Genomic DNA, 15,041 nt, shown 5'->3' with positions numbered 1-15,041 from the left:
ATCTTTGAGGCCATATTTTATATCCTGTAAATCCATCTGGTCCTGGGCCCTAAACACAGATGATAACACTTTGCCCTGTTGTTTGCTTAGGAAGCCATGTCTCAGAATAACCCAATGTGCAACAATGATTACTTCATCTATTTTTTTTATTAACTCATTTTGTCATTGCTTTATAAAAGCTAAGTTCAGAGTTAGCAGTTGTTTGGTGATTCTGGTCCAGTCTATTTAGATAATTCTGGCTTAAAGTAACCTGTTCCTCAACAGAAGATTTGTTTTCCCCCACCATGCAAATACTCATTCCTACCTGACTTGATGGCAACAGACACACTCTGGTGAAAGAAAGCTGTGGGAGAAACTATTCCTGTGGAAAGCAATAGCAGGCTGCTCTCTTCACCAAGGCTGGCAGACTGCTGCTCACCATTCTATTACAAGCACATTCATTTCAGTCTGTCAGCACACTGTCCTTTGTGAAGTAAAGAGTATAATTTCTTAGATATAAAAAGGAAGCAGAAATCAACCAGCAGGAAATTGAACTGAAGCACTGGGAAATTTAAGAGAAAATTGTATTATTTCTTTGTGTTTTAATACAATGGAAACATCAGTCATGAGAAATAACATTATTTTAGGGCCATGTAAGGAAAGGATAGCTATGTGAAAGTATTAAGTCAGATGATCAGTCTCTAGAAATGCCTATGACACATAGAGACAGACACATGTCCCCTGGCTTATCTGCAGATGTTAATTTTAGGTTATTTTTATGCAGTACAGCTCCTTTTATTTCCTAGCCAATTTGCTCAACTCTGGGAAAAATCCCTATGTACAGTGGAATAATTATTACGATAATTATAGTAAAACATATACTAAATAAAATTTCCACTAGACAAATTAAAAATAAGATCCACTCTGATTTGCCATTGTTACATGTACATTATAAGCTTATAAACATAAAAACTAGACATTTTGATAAGTATATTTGATAGATAAAAAATGCATACATATAAATGTGTAATGTTCCATATATATATATATATATATATATACAGAAAGTATCATAAACCCACAAATCTCATATCATAAGAATTCAGACAAATATTATGCTAAACTCTAATATGGCCATACCTTTTTTAACGCTAAAAAACAGTAATTTTACTGATAGTGTAGAAGTATAAAGCTTAATTGCCTTCTTTCAAAATTCTCTTCTATTAAAATGGGGGCTGAGAGGAGAGAAGAAGCCACCTACACTTTGTCTTTAGGAGCCAAGAAAAGTATGCCTTCAATATTGCCCGTAGTTTTAGAGACGAAGCCCAACTCTCACTTTAGTCATGAAGTCCCTCATGATCCAGCAGCTGCTTTTTCTCTAGCAACTTTGGCACATGGGAGCCTTCATTGTAAGCACATCCTGATGCAGTCTTCAAATCTGAATTGCTATTTCATATCCTTTTCACATGCTTTTCTGAATGGAATATTCTTTCTCTGGTTTTTTTAAATGGTGAAGTTGAAATTGTAATTCAAAATTAATCTCTTCTCATTTTCACATCCCTTATATTTTTCGGTCTCTCTCTCCTACAAGGAGAGTTTTTAGAGTTCAGGAGCTTAGTCTGCAATGACCTTTGTGTTTTCTGGCACCGTCTAGGCACATAGGGAAGGCTCCACAAGTGTTTATTGAGTAAAAGAATAAATGAGTGATTGACTATGAACTTCCTCATTTCTCTTCTGAAAACTTTTAGCAGCATGTGATTCTTGTTAGCATAGATATGTCCAAGGAGGAGTAACTTCTGCATATTTATAACTCGTTGTGAAAACAATATATATGTGATTATATTGAGTTAGAGTCACAGGAGGCAGGACTATGAGAGCACTGAGAAACTGAAGAATAGCAGGGCTAGGCAACCACCACTGTGGGGAGGCGACAGTAAGGAGAGGTCTGGGAAACGAAGACAATTCTCCTATATAAGACTACTTTTTGCTAGAGTCAGCCAAACTTATAAGCATATATTTTATATTTAAATCTAAATATTTTAGAATATATGAAGAATAAACCAGAAGAAAATACATTTGTTTGTAAGCATATCAAACTTAAAAGCTGACCCACTGCGGTCATAAAATGTAGAATATAAAAACTTACTGTTTCGTAAACAGTACCACTGTTCCACATTAGTGGTACTTGTGTAAAAATATATGATAGTCTTATACAGTGTGACTTCCAAAGCCCCGAGTGTGGAGAAACCCCTAGTATTCTATATTTTACCCCAAGAAGCTTCATATTTTTGGGCAAACTAAAATTCACCTTCTAGTATTCTAAATAGAAAGTCTTTTGAAAGAGAATAGGCTTGATTATGTACTAAGGTTCTGGAGAGGAAGATGGTTCAAAAAGTTAAAAGTGAAATTTCATCTATATGTTCCTTGATGATTTCAAAAAGGAGAAAAGCAGAAACTTCTTAAATTAATAAGCAAGTTTGCAAAAGACCCATTCAAAGAGTTTCTGCATTAAAATCTCATTGGGTCCATAACAGGAAAAGAGGAAACAGCCCTTGATTCAATAGTGAATATGGTATTATAGAAGCCCATAGGAGGATTGCTGGAAGTCAAAGTTCTAACCAACTGGGGGCTGCAGAAACTGAATTGGACTACCAAGAGGATAGTTTTGTATTTTAAAGTATGAAGAGCAGCAGAGCTCTCCGAAGAACTTCAGTGAAGGTGGATATCACAGAAAAAAAGAGATTCCTCATTGGCCATTTAGCTCCGATCTTGCTTATGCTGAAAAAAAAAATTGCAAATGTAAAACAGTTATTAGTAGATGGGAACTAAAATCCATGATGGATTAAGAAGTTGTAAGTGACTCCCCCCTCCTACTCACTCCTCCACTGCTCTCCGGGAGTTCTGGCTTCTAGCTTAACTGGGTTAAACTCCAAGATACTGCCTGCCTGCAAGACTATAGAAACACTTCTTACTATTATTTGCTGTGATTTCTTACTAGGTCTAAGAAATCACAGCAAATAATAGAAGATGGGTGAAGGGCAAATCTCTATCTGGGTTTCAGCAAAATAATATGGATTTTACAAGCCAAAGCTCTGTGTTTGAGATTGATTACAGCAGAGGCTCTAAAATTACTAAAGAATGTTCTGTAGTCTCTTACAATAAAGTAACAATTACAAAGATCTAGCATGGTTTGCCTGAAAAAAGAAAACACAACAATAAGACTCATCTCGTTCTTTGTCACAAGTTACCCCACAGATCACAGAAATTTATTTGGTGGTATTTAAACTGTATGAAGGGAGCTGACATAGCTTTTCACTATTTTGTGGGCAAGGTGGAGAAAAATGAATTTGGGCAAATTATTAAACAAAGTAAGCCACTATACTTGAAGAGTACAAATTAAGGAATAAACATCATACTGCAGGGAATTTCTAGTTGTAGTTTGAGTAAAGGCTTTGTCCATGAAGTTACTCAAAATATTTGCAAAACTAATAGATAACATGGGATAAAAAAGTTAGAATTTTAAAAATTTGGTAAACTATATTGATAGTCTAGAATTTCAATGATAATTGTGAGATCCTATTCTTGGATTAAAAATATAAGACAGTTACAAAAGGGAAAACGTGAGACTTGTTGGCAGCATACGCATGACTTAGCGATTTGAGTTGATAGTAAATTTAGGCAGCATCATTAGTGACATGTTATGGGAACAAATGCAAAAATCCTACACTAATATGCAGAAAGTGATAGTCCCACACAACTTTATTTGCTCAGGCCATATCTGGAGTAAGACAATACTTCATGGGTTTTGCATTTCTAGAAGAATTGAGATTAAATTTTTGGGAAAGGCAACAAAGATAGAACTCATCATGTTATCTTATGAGGAATAGTGGAAGAAATTGGGAATATTTGGTATGAAGAAAACTAATCTCTCTGGTGGTGGAGAAGGTTACAGTTGACTTCACTAGCATAAAACGTTTTTATGTGGAAGGAAAGTCAACTATTCTATACAGTTTCAAGGGCTTGAATGAAGACAAATTGGTGGAAACTTAAAGAAGACAGATTCTAACATTATCAAGTTGTATTTTAATGGTCAATGATACTCAAGTATGGACTTCCTTTTCCTTGAAGTTTGGGATGGACTTCCAGATGGTATGGAGTGGGAATTGAAAAATAGGAATGTAATATCGGACTTCATGAGTCAATGTCCTTTTTAATCCTTGAAATTAGATGATTCTGTCATTTGGGGAAAATGTTTTTAACCCTGTTTTATTTTTTAGTTTAACTCACAGTTTTGAAAAATAAGAAAAAAATAAGATTGGAATATATGCCTCACCAGCAATATAAACATGATTTTTAGGAAAGGGGATCTGAAGTCTCAAAGTGTTCAGAATATTAAAACTTTTGCCTTGCAGATCCTTCTGTTCACCGTTTGCCATTTCATATTTCTAGCAATGCATCAGAAGGGACAATTTAAGTTTCATAGTCTATAAATAGCCTTGTCTTTCATGTGTGTCTCTTTTTTTACACATAATTTTTGAGAATCTTTGAAATCAAGGGGAGGATGAGGAACAACTGTAGCTATTTATCTATCTAGAATTTCTTAAATACGCTTTCTAAAGGGGTGCCCACTGCAAACTTGAACAATCAATACCTAACCTATAAAAACAATTATTTCAAAACAGCCTCGAAGAGGATGGATCAGGTTTGACAAAGGGCTAAGAGTAGTGAGACAATGGTTTCCTACAAAATAAATTCAGTAATTGTTCTGGCTCATAATATTTTTTTAGACTGTCTGAACACTTAATGACATTTTCTAGTGTTCTCTTGCTGAAATATCAAGATAACTCTCAATGCAGAACAAGAAAGCTTAAGGCTGAATCCAAAAATAATACACTATAGAAAATAGCTCCTAAACCCACCTACCTGACAGACACAATTTTAAAAATTACATAAAACGAATGGAAAAAAAAAAACATGGAGCCAAAACATGGAGATTTGGCTTGAAAAATAAATGGAAATTGGGCATAGCTTAGCCATTGGATGATTATAATGGTTGACTGAATTTAACTTTGCACTGGATGGTTTGGCATTGTTTAACCATCTAAAAAAATGCAGGTATAAAATTTAGCTTTTCTTATTTTGTAGAATTTACTTATACCAGCAAATAAGAAGGCTATATTAAATGCATTTTAATTTTTATGAAATTGCATACTATACAACACTACCATAAATTGGACGGTGAGTAATATTTAACTTGATAATGATAGCTATAATAATTTTCCCACTGTCAATAGAAAATCAATATGCCTTCACTGAATTCAGCAAAAAGAAGCCAAGTTAAGCAACTGAATGCTTCTAAATTGGTAAAGTCTGCATCAAAATTGTATAAGCTTGTCTCTGGCTTCTTTCTGTTTGACAAACACTGCAAATTTAGATCCCATGGCAGCGATCTTTGTTTTAATCCCTGTCTGAGGATATGGACTGCTTCTAATTTGAGAATAATACTTCCGATACATTCTAGGAAGTGAAATAGTTATTCTTCCAATAGTGCTGATAAGTGTGAGCTTCCCTATTCACTCTTTTGCCCCATTTTCTTTGAAATTAGAATGATTCCACCTATAGCCATGAGCTGATCCACATATAGTCAAGACTCACAAAGGAATATAAATCATTAATAAGTTAAGCCAAAATAAGTTATTGAATATATCAACCTATAACAAATCAGGCTTCTCGATGTGTCACTCTCCACTGGAGAACAATGTCATCATTATTGCAAAAGAATGAACAAGGTATAGACTGTTTTTTGTTTACAGTTTTGACAAACCTCCCTATTTCCTCTACAACTGCTTTCTTTCTTTGCCCATCCCTCTTGGATGTGTTTTCCAGAAACAATATTTTCTAGTTGCTTGGATCAGTTGCCTCATCCCAAATGCCTACCTTCACCCAGCTCAAAATAAGCAACGCTCAAATCTGTATAAATACCTCTGACTGTCAGGCGCCACTCTTCCTTGGCTTAATTGTTGACTCTTTCTCGCATGATCAAATTTTTATTTTTTTCTGCGTGAATTATTATAGAATATCCTAAACCTCGAGATGATCCCTTTTTTCTATGTGCGTTGCCTCAGCAAACTCGCTAGTGTGATCTGCCAAAAATACATAATGCATTGCAAAGCCAATTACAAATAATCTTGATAAATTCACCGTTTTGAATCACACAGGCTATTGTTTGCTTTTTACCATAAGTATTCAAAAGATTATGTATTTTTTGGTTTGAGCTGATGATTAGAAAAGACAAACAGAAATATAATATAGTTCATCTCCTCATTTCTGTTTATTTTCAGTGATTTGCAACTATATTGAGAATGGAAAATAAAAACATTTGTTGCAAGAGGATGCTATGTTCGTTCTTAGGAACATGGAGTGAAATTAGAAATGGAGAAATAAGGGAAGCAAAGAAAAGATCTCTCTACTAGATGTGGGTCAGTATACTTCAAATTCTGAAAGCTTACTAGAAATTTTCGAAAGTTTTTGTCCCCATATTCTGGAGTTAATTTTAGATTGTTAAGAAGAAAGAACATGTATTCAGTATTTGGCAAAGCAATATGTTCTAGGTACTTAGATTTTCAAATATGTTTTCTCCTGTAAAACAGTCAATTCCAATGGTGAAAATTCATTACATCTTATCATTCTAATCAACAAAAGAAGAGCAAAAATCAGGCAGTGATATCTCCAAACTATCTGGTAGACAAGTCAACATTAACTTTTTATGTCATTATCTTATCAAAAACTTTAGCTTTAATTTACTACCTGTCAGAAAGCTTAATATGTTGACATTCAATACAGCACAAATGTTGATAATTTTTCTCACCATGTGAATTCCAATATCACTCACAGTTGAATACCCATATAGACTTCCTGGGTAACCTTTCTAGAGATCATATATTGCATTTAATGACCGTAGAATAGAGCAGGGATAAGGTGTATATATAGTAAAGAATATTTGAGTATGTTTCCTATTATATATTTCTGACTCTACAATCCAATTATTTGTTTATCTTGTTTTTCCATCTGTGTTCTCAGTTCTGAGCTCCCTAGCTTCATGAATGGTATATGTGTAGTAGGGCTTAATAAATATCCACAGACATGAGAATGAATCTATGCGCAAGTTCTTGTCAGTAGACTCATGTTGTCAAAGTATCATATTTTAAAACTTGTTGGATTGATGAATGATGGTTGCTAACACCCTCTAGAGATCCCAGGTAATGACTGTTGCATCAGAAGATAGTGACACATACCTAGAATTTGAATCAGAACCCTGAGCTCAACCCAATTCTGCTCACATTGTAACGTGGTCTTTTGAGGACTTAACAATGTTTGTCTGTTTGCTTCGGTTTATTTTTTTGGTTTTAGTTTGTAATTTTCTCAAAAACTAGACCTAGCATCTGATCTATAATGAAGAACAAATGGATGCTTTGAGAAATATGAAACATCACACAGATATGACACTGCTGGTTGACGGTTACATAACTCCAACTGTGCCAATATTTTGAAATTTGTTGAAAGTAAGACTTTTTTGTAATGTAAAAGTTCTTATATATTTTTCTTAGGTGAGGGAGACGTGGATCTGATATTTTAAAGAATTTCTTATTTCAGAATTTTGGTTCCTGTTGAAAGCTTCAGCAGATAGTGGGGAAAAAGAAAACTCCATTTCTATAGAAGAAGAAAATCCCACGAGAAGTTAGATGGATTTTAATTTAGCAGAAATGGATCTACAAATTAATTCATTTATCAGGGTTGGGGAGAGTGACTAACCAAGGAAGATAATTTGGAACTACCTCTCATTTCTTCAGTAACTGGGCTCTGCTTTGCTGCTGATTTAAATTTACACACTCACTCCTTCTAGAGCGATGATTCTTCCTTTGACTGGTTCAGTCCCAACAGACTCTTACTTGTGGGGCAGGAAGTTGGTGCTGTCACATCCAAGTTTTCATTCTGTGATAGTTGGTGCTCTGGGAGTAGAGCTGATACAGGCAACTGTCATTTTTTGACAGGATAGTGACAGTGGGAGTTGTACTCACACTCTCATTATGCCATTTTGAAAGGCACACTGTCTCTGGAGTATGCATTCAGTGGTTTATTGGTCTTAATTTGATGTTTGGTCTAATAGATATATTTGTCACTCCATTTTTTTCCTTTGGCTTAATTCCACTTTATTTCCTATGAATATGATTTTTAAAAAAACTTTACAGATCTAGAGCCCTGATTTGTTTTACCTTTGAAGGCGATGTGTATATTCCTACAGTTCTTAGACCATCCGATCAGTGGTACCAAATATCTGACATTAGCTAAAGACTAATACTACTAACACCTGAGGGTCAAAATTAAAACTCTCAGCTGGGGTCTACATGCCAGTAAGGAAATGCCTCGAGCCCCAAGTTGACTGCTGATTTGTCTGATACTTTTCTTCTTCAATAAAGCTATTAAATTTAAATTTAGATGAATTAAAACAAGAGATGCTGAAGCGAAACTACTGGAATTGTTGAAATTTAAGTAAATATTTCTTCAAGGCAAGCTAATTAACTACTGCAATCCCTTCCCATGTAAGGAAAATATAATAAAAACATGAATGTTAGACACATCATGTGGTTTTATTGCAGATTTCAACTTCAGACTATGTATCTTGATGCCTCACTCTGTAAAACCGTTCAGTACCCTCATACATATTCCCATTTCATTTACTTTGCTACCTTTCTGTTTTGGTGAGTTATACCACGTCATTATTTTTACATCATTTAAGTTTATAGAATTTATATAAATACTTTTCATAGTTGATTGATCTTGGCTCTATTACTAAAAGATTCAGTGCTCAAAACTACTCTTTTTACTACAACTTCTTCATTCCCCAGTCCTTTATTTTGAAGTGTGTGTGTGTGTGTGTGTGTGTGTGTGTGTGTGTGTGTGTGTCTGTGTTTCTGGATATTCTTACCATTCTTCGAGGAAGATTTTGTTTTGTTCCAAAATACTTGTGTATACAAGAAGGGCAATTCAGGAGACTGTAACATTCTTTTTCTTGCTTTCAAAATTTCTAAGACTGTCCACTGTCTTCAGATGTGAGATGTGAAAAAAAAAAGAAATAAAAGGACATTTATGTTATTCCTTCTTGCATGCTCAGGTGAGATATTTTCTTTATCTTTAAAATTAATTAACTTCACTAGAATATGTTTACGATGTTTGCAATGTTAAAAATTTTTCAGAAACATAGGTTGCCTATCTAGAATGATTATTGGTTTATTTTACAAATGCTTTTTTTCCTTTATATTCTTGGATTTTTTTTCTCCTTTATTTGTCGTGTTCTCTTTCTCAGGAATACTCATTAAGAAAAAAAGAATGCTGAATGTCTTTTACCATATTTATATCTTTTACCACATATATGGTAAAAGACATTATTGCCACATTTACATTTACAGTATTTATGGTAAAAGACATTGTTGACATTATTACCAATGCTATTACCGTATTTATGGTCATTTGAAAATCCTCATTCTTTTCTATTTTGCTTTGTGAGATATTTCAAGCCTGTCTGTCATGTTTCTTTGGGTTTTATTTTTGTTAAATCTCCTTTGGTTACTCAAATGTGGCTTTTTTTCTCTCAAATATTTATGTTATTCTCATTTCTTTGTTAATTATATTAACTCCCTTCTTTGTTTTTCTTATTTCTCATTTGCATGCCTTAATCTTTTTAGATTATCTTTGCTTCCTCCTTCAGGAGACCATCCTGTCTACAATTGATTTGAGAAAATAACATTATTTGTCCAACATAATTTTTGGTTTCCTCTTAGAGTGCTGTTCTCATTGGCTTTTTGCTTATTTTTCTTTTTCCCTTTAAATTTCTTGGCACTATCTACACCCATGTTCCATAATATATCCTTTGAGATTATTTTTTATTTTTCTATGGAGTCAGTAGTTTGTTGAAGAATTGGGTGGGAAGGGGCAGCAATGTAGAAAGTGAGTGGTAACACTGCAGCCTTGATTCAACATGTAGCCTGAAAACTTTCTCATTCACCCTGTTACATGCTTAGTCTCGCAGGAACATCTTGTTTTTGCTTTCCAAAAAGGTAGGGCTTAGAAGAAGTCTTTTGATTCGTAGGCCTTTCGGTTATACATTGTATGGTCACTGCTTCCTGCTTTTTTCCCTCAGCCTCCTTTGCCCCTGGATCCTCCTGCTCACTGGCCAAAATAGCAAATGGAAGACACAGAATAGAAATGCTTCTTCTTGGCTGGGCGCAGTGCCTCTGTCTCATGTCTGTAATCCCAGCACTTTGGGAGGCTGAGGCAGGTGAATCACTTGAAGTCAGGGGTTTGAGACCAGCCTGACCAACATGAAGAAACCTCGTCTTTATGAAGAAAGAAAGAGAGAGAGAGAGAGGAAGGAAGGAAGGAAGGGAGGGAGGGAGGGAGGAAGGAAGGAAGAAAGAAAGAAAGAAAATTAGCCAGATGTGGTGGCAGGCTTCTGTAATCCCAGCTACTTGGGAGACTGAAGTAGGAGAATCACTTGAGCCCAGGAGGCAGAGGTTGCCATGAGCCGAGATCACGCCATTGCGCTCCAGCCTGGGCAAAAAGAGTGAAACTCCAGAAATAAAGAATGAAAGAAAGAATGGAAGGAAGGAAGGAAGGAAGGAAGGAAGGAAGGAAGGAAGGAAGGAAGGAAGGAAGGAAAAAAAAAAGTCTTCTTCTTCTTCACGTGTTTGTCCTGTTCTGTGATTCACTGAGGACATCCATATTGTTGTTCTGTGATCTTTATTATATACTCCTCCTTTACTCAAAATGTCATAGCAGGATTTTCCAGTATTGTGACAGAGGAAAATCCACATTCTGCTTAAAGAATAAGAAAATGTTTTTTCTTTTTGTTATCCTGTTTGATTTAGGCTCTGATTTGACAGCAGTTGACAAATATTCTTTATAGTTTTTGTTTTCAAGTTATAATTATTTTCTTGTGGATTTTTTGTTTGTTTCCTTCATTATAAACTTTTTTCTCCATCCAGTTTATATATACCTATATATATATAGGTATATATATATACACACACATATATATAGGCATATATAAACTGGATGGAGAAAAAAAATATATATATGTGTGTGTGTAGGTGTATATATGTATACACATGTATTATATATCACATCCTTATTCAAATATATATGTCAAGATTTTGTATACATTTGTGTAAGGGTGTGACAAAACTGTGACCTTGACCCTGTTTAATCAAAGTCCTGCTCTCCTCTCAACATTTCTTTTTATTTTACTGGCTCTTCTTCATTCTGCCTTTTTGACAGTTTATCTTCTCCATTTCTCTGTTCTTTAATGAATCATTTTTCTTTTCTTTATAATTTTAGGGATTGCTAGAGATGTAATTCTTAGCTCTCTGCTCTTCTCTTCACTCTCATTGTCCTTTTCCTTCTTCTTGCCATGATTTTTCTGTTTTGCCTTCCTGCCTCTCTCCTACCATATTCTATTTCTTTTATAAGTTACTTCTCAGCCGTTTCTTTGTTTCTATACTTTATTGCTTCTCTGCATAATCGTCTCCTATTTCTGTTTCTGGGCCTGATCCCTCTGAAGCTCTGCATCTTCGTGGCAATGGCTGGTTGTCCCTTTGCTACATCAAGTCAAACATCTTTGAAACAATTATTATTGCACTGTCTGTATTTGCTCTTTAGCTGGACTTTCATTTTTCCATTGGTCGCACTGGGATTCTGGATCATGCTTTCAAGAACACACATAATGATTCTCAACAATATTGTTTTAATACTGCCCAATTGCTTTGTTTTGTTTATTCAGTTTGCAATACTATTGTGTTATCTCTCTTTCTCTCTAGCTCTCTCTCTCTCTCTCACACACACACACAGAATTCACCTTTACTTAGCCATAATTAACTAGTTGTAGTAGCGTTAATACTTTCTCAGTTACCCAGGGTTAAACCTAAGTTATTATTGTTATTTTTAAAAGTTTTCTTCTAATTTGATCCTTTCAACCTATTCAAGTCCAGTAATCAAAGACTTTACCTTGGCAACAACTTTGTTATCTGTATGCGGCTTCTCGCTGCACTTTTACTACCCTAAGACGCTAATGCCAGCAATGTATATCTAGAGATGCTATATTCTCTTTCTGTCTCTGCCAATGTACAATGCATGCTTCTGCCAAATTAGAGTATCTGAGTTGGAATGCCAACGGTATCACTGTTCGGCAGTAATAATATCTGTGACTTCCCTTCAGGCCCCTAAAGAATCAGTAATTTATCCACGTTCCCCATTATGTGTTCCAGTCTGTGCTTTCAGCCTCATGGCTCAATTGCCTAGTGCAATTGAATCCTCCCTCCACTCACACCTTGATGCTTGTGAGGGTCTAAATCATACACAAACTATCACTTTTGTATCTAAGCGCATAACATTGCTTTTATCCAGAAATCCTGCTTTCTACTATCATGATTGTCAAAATTTTATTCATCCTTCTCAAATGGAAACCTTCTTTGTAAAGATTTGTGGATCCCTGTGGCTAGATGTATTCTCTCTTTCTTCAGTTCTTAATATCTACAAGACTCTACTTCACCTGGCATTTTCATACCATTTATCATATATACTACGGCTTGCCTTCTTTGGGTTCCTTAAATGGACCAAGCTGTTTTATTGTTGTTTTGTTTTTTTCATGATCTTCACATTAGCTCTTTGGTATAAGTAGAATACCTTTTTCCTAATCTTTAGGATGAATTGCTCCCTCTTAAATGTCAGCTCCTATGGAAGTTCATCTATTTAAATAAGATTTTCAGAACTTTTTCCCATGCTAAATGTTTCTTTATCATAACACTCCATCATTTCCCAAACTGACTTTCTGAGGGCAGAGCAGAACCCAATGTCTACAAACACACATAGTATAGTTCTGGGCATATAATAGGTGCCAAAATATTTATTAAATGAATAAATAAATAATGAATGATTAAGCATATTGTTTATACTTTTTCTTTTCATATCTCAGCCTGTATCATACTTTCTATTATATTTTATTAGGTTTTAAGACCTTTGAATTAAAAATAAAACATTTTGCATTGTTCATCTTGGTATCCCTTAGCTTCTAGCATGGTGCCAAACATTCATGAGTTTAGTAAATGTTTGCTGAATTAAATTGATTTGAATCAAACCTTCAGACCAATATTAAGTTATTGCCAGGACATCACAGATGGTAAGTGGCAGTTTCCTTTGCTAATAGCTTCCAAGTTTGGTGATGAGATAAAATCAGTCGAGCATCCATCAGTAGGGGAAAAGCTCTTAAAAACTAAATCCTGTGTTTCTAAGTCATTGTAGCGTTGCCTTCTTTGTCATACTTTGTTTCCTGTGCCCATTCTTTCTTAGAGCATAGGACACCATTCTTATGTATTACTTCAGTAAGGATAAGTGTAGAGTGATGTCAGAAAGGAGGAAAGGCCATTAAGAGATAGGCCATTTGTTTTTGGCAATGGTCTTCTTAACCACCAAAGACCATGTGTCCATGTGGTTTTTTCCCCCCTTGTCTCTGCTTAACTCCTTCACTATAACTTCTCAGCTTACCTCTAATGAGAGAGTGTGTCTCAAATTTGAGATGAGTACCAGTAAGGGTTCTTAAAGCCAGCACATTTCAAGTGCATGGTGAGAAAGCTACCCCAGGATTCTGCAGGTGTTAATTATGTTGGAAGCTAGCATAAAGCACCAAGATGCAGAGTACAGAGGGGCTTGCTACTCTGGTCTTCATGCTCTCTGGTGCCCTCTGGTGCCTCTAAGGGAGAATGGCTGAACCCAACAGCGGATGGCCCCTGTTACTGAAGATGCTCGCTCTCACCCTCTCATATGCGTGTGGAGTGAGAGAACAAATAGCCCACCATGAAACTCACATTTTTTAATGTGCAGAAATCTGTGCAAATCTTAAAATAGCATGTGCTTGTGAAGTTTGTGTCATCCCCTTTTGGTTCGCTTCCGCTGACTTTCAGAAGGATCACAGTATTTTCCTTACTGCTTTAAGGTTTGCTGACAGAAGATGCTTAAAAACTATCTCAAATATTTAAGTTATCTCTGTTTCACAATCAAAATCATCTTCTCTTTGTCATAAATGGAATTTTTATGCAGATCCTGAGTAACATTTCTCAAATCTCACAGATATGAACATAATTCAGCAGATGTAATTTTCTGTTGTTGTTGTTAGGGCTACAAATTAAGCAGTTTGTAGGGTATTTTAAAAATCTCTTTTAGATGTGTGGCTATTGGTGTTATCCATTTCTAAGGTGTTCAAATTTAAAGATAATACTGCTATAGACCTAAGGTTCTAATTGAATACACACCCTGTACCCAATCTCAGATATCCTCTCACCTGGCCACTCCTATTCAAAGCAACAGTGACAACCACCACTACAGCAACAAACAATGAATCCCAGGAATGGGTGAGGTGGTTACAGACACCAGAGATTATTGATGAAAGTAATTTCGGAGTCCCTATTTTGTGCTCATAACGTCTTGTATTCTTGGCCTCCTACTGGACTCTGCCTGTTCCTTGGTCTTAGCAAAGTAACCAACACATATATTCTCTTTATTAAGAATCAAAACTACTCTTTTCATTTTATGCAAACTCATGAGTCACATCTTCAGCTCATTGTGAAGTGAGAATCTTCAGTATAATGGGTGAAATAGTATACCTATTACAAGGTAACTAACAAGTAACAATGTTTGTATAAAAGCCAGAGAGTATCTCAACATGAAATTTAATATTATAATGGGGCAGACTTTTAGAGCAAACTTTTACTTATGACATTAACACAAATAAATTCAAGATCCCAATAATACTATTCCTACATTTTATTACTGTCAGTCTGTACAAACTATTAGCTCATTTTAGGATAAATGAAAATATCAGTCTGTAAAAATGAATCAACTATAAATTTTTTTTTTTTTTTTTTTTTTGTCACCAAGGCAGAAGTTGCAGTGAGCCAAGATCATACCACTGAACTCCAGCCTTGGTGACAAAAAAAAAAAAAAAAAAAAAATTT

The 15,041-nt window shown here is 35.1% G+C and overlaps 1 protein-coding gene across 11 annotated transcripts in view; it reads right to left on the bottom strand.

Moving 5' to 3' along the window:
• Positions 1 to 15,041, bottom strand: part of GRIK1 (glutamate ionotropic receptor kainate type subunit 1) — a 386,281-nt gene that overhangs the window by 282,189 nt on the left and 89,051 nt on the right. The window lies entirely within an intron of this gene.

The sequence above is a fragment of the Sapajus apella genome, unplaced genomic scaffold, assembly GCF_009761245.1.
Source record: "Sapajus apella isolate SASKATOON/1434 unplaced genomic scaffold, GSC_monkey_1.0 scaffold8, whole genome shotgun sequence".
NCBI classification, from domain to species: domain Eukaryota; kingdom Metazoa; phylum Chordata; class Mammalia; order Primates; family Cebidae; genus Sapajus; species Sapajus apella.
The sequence above is the reverse complement of the archived record's forward strand: the minus strand, read 5'-3'. Positions and strand labels throughout refer to the sequence as shown.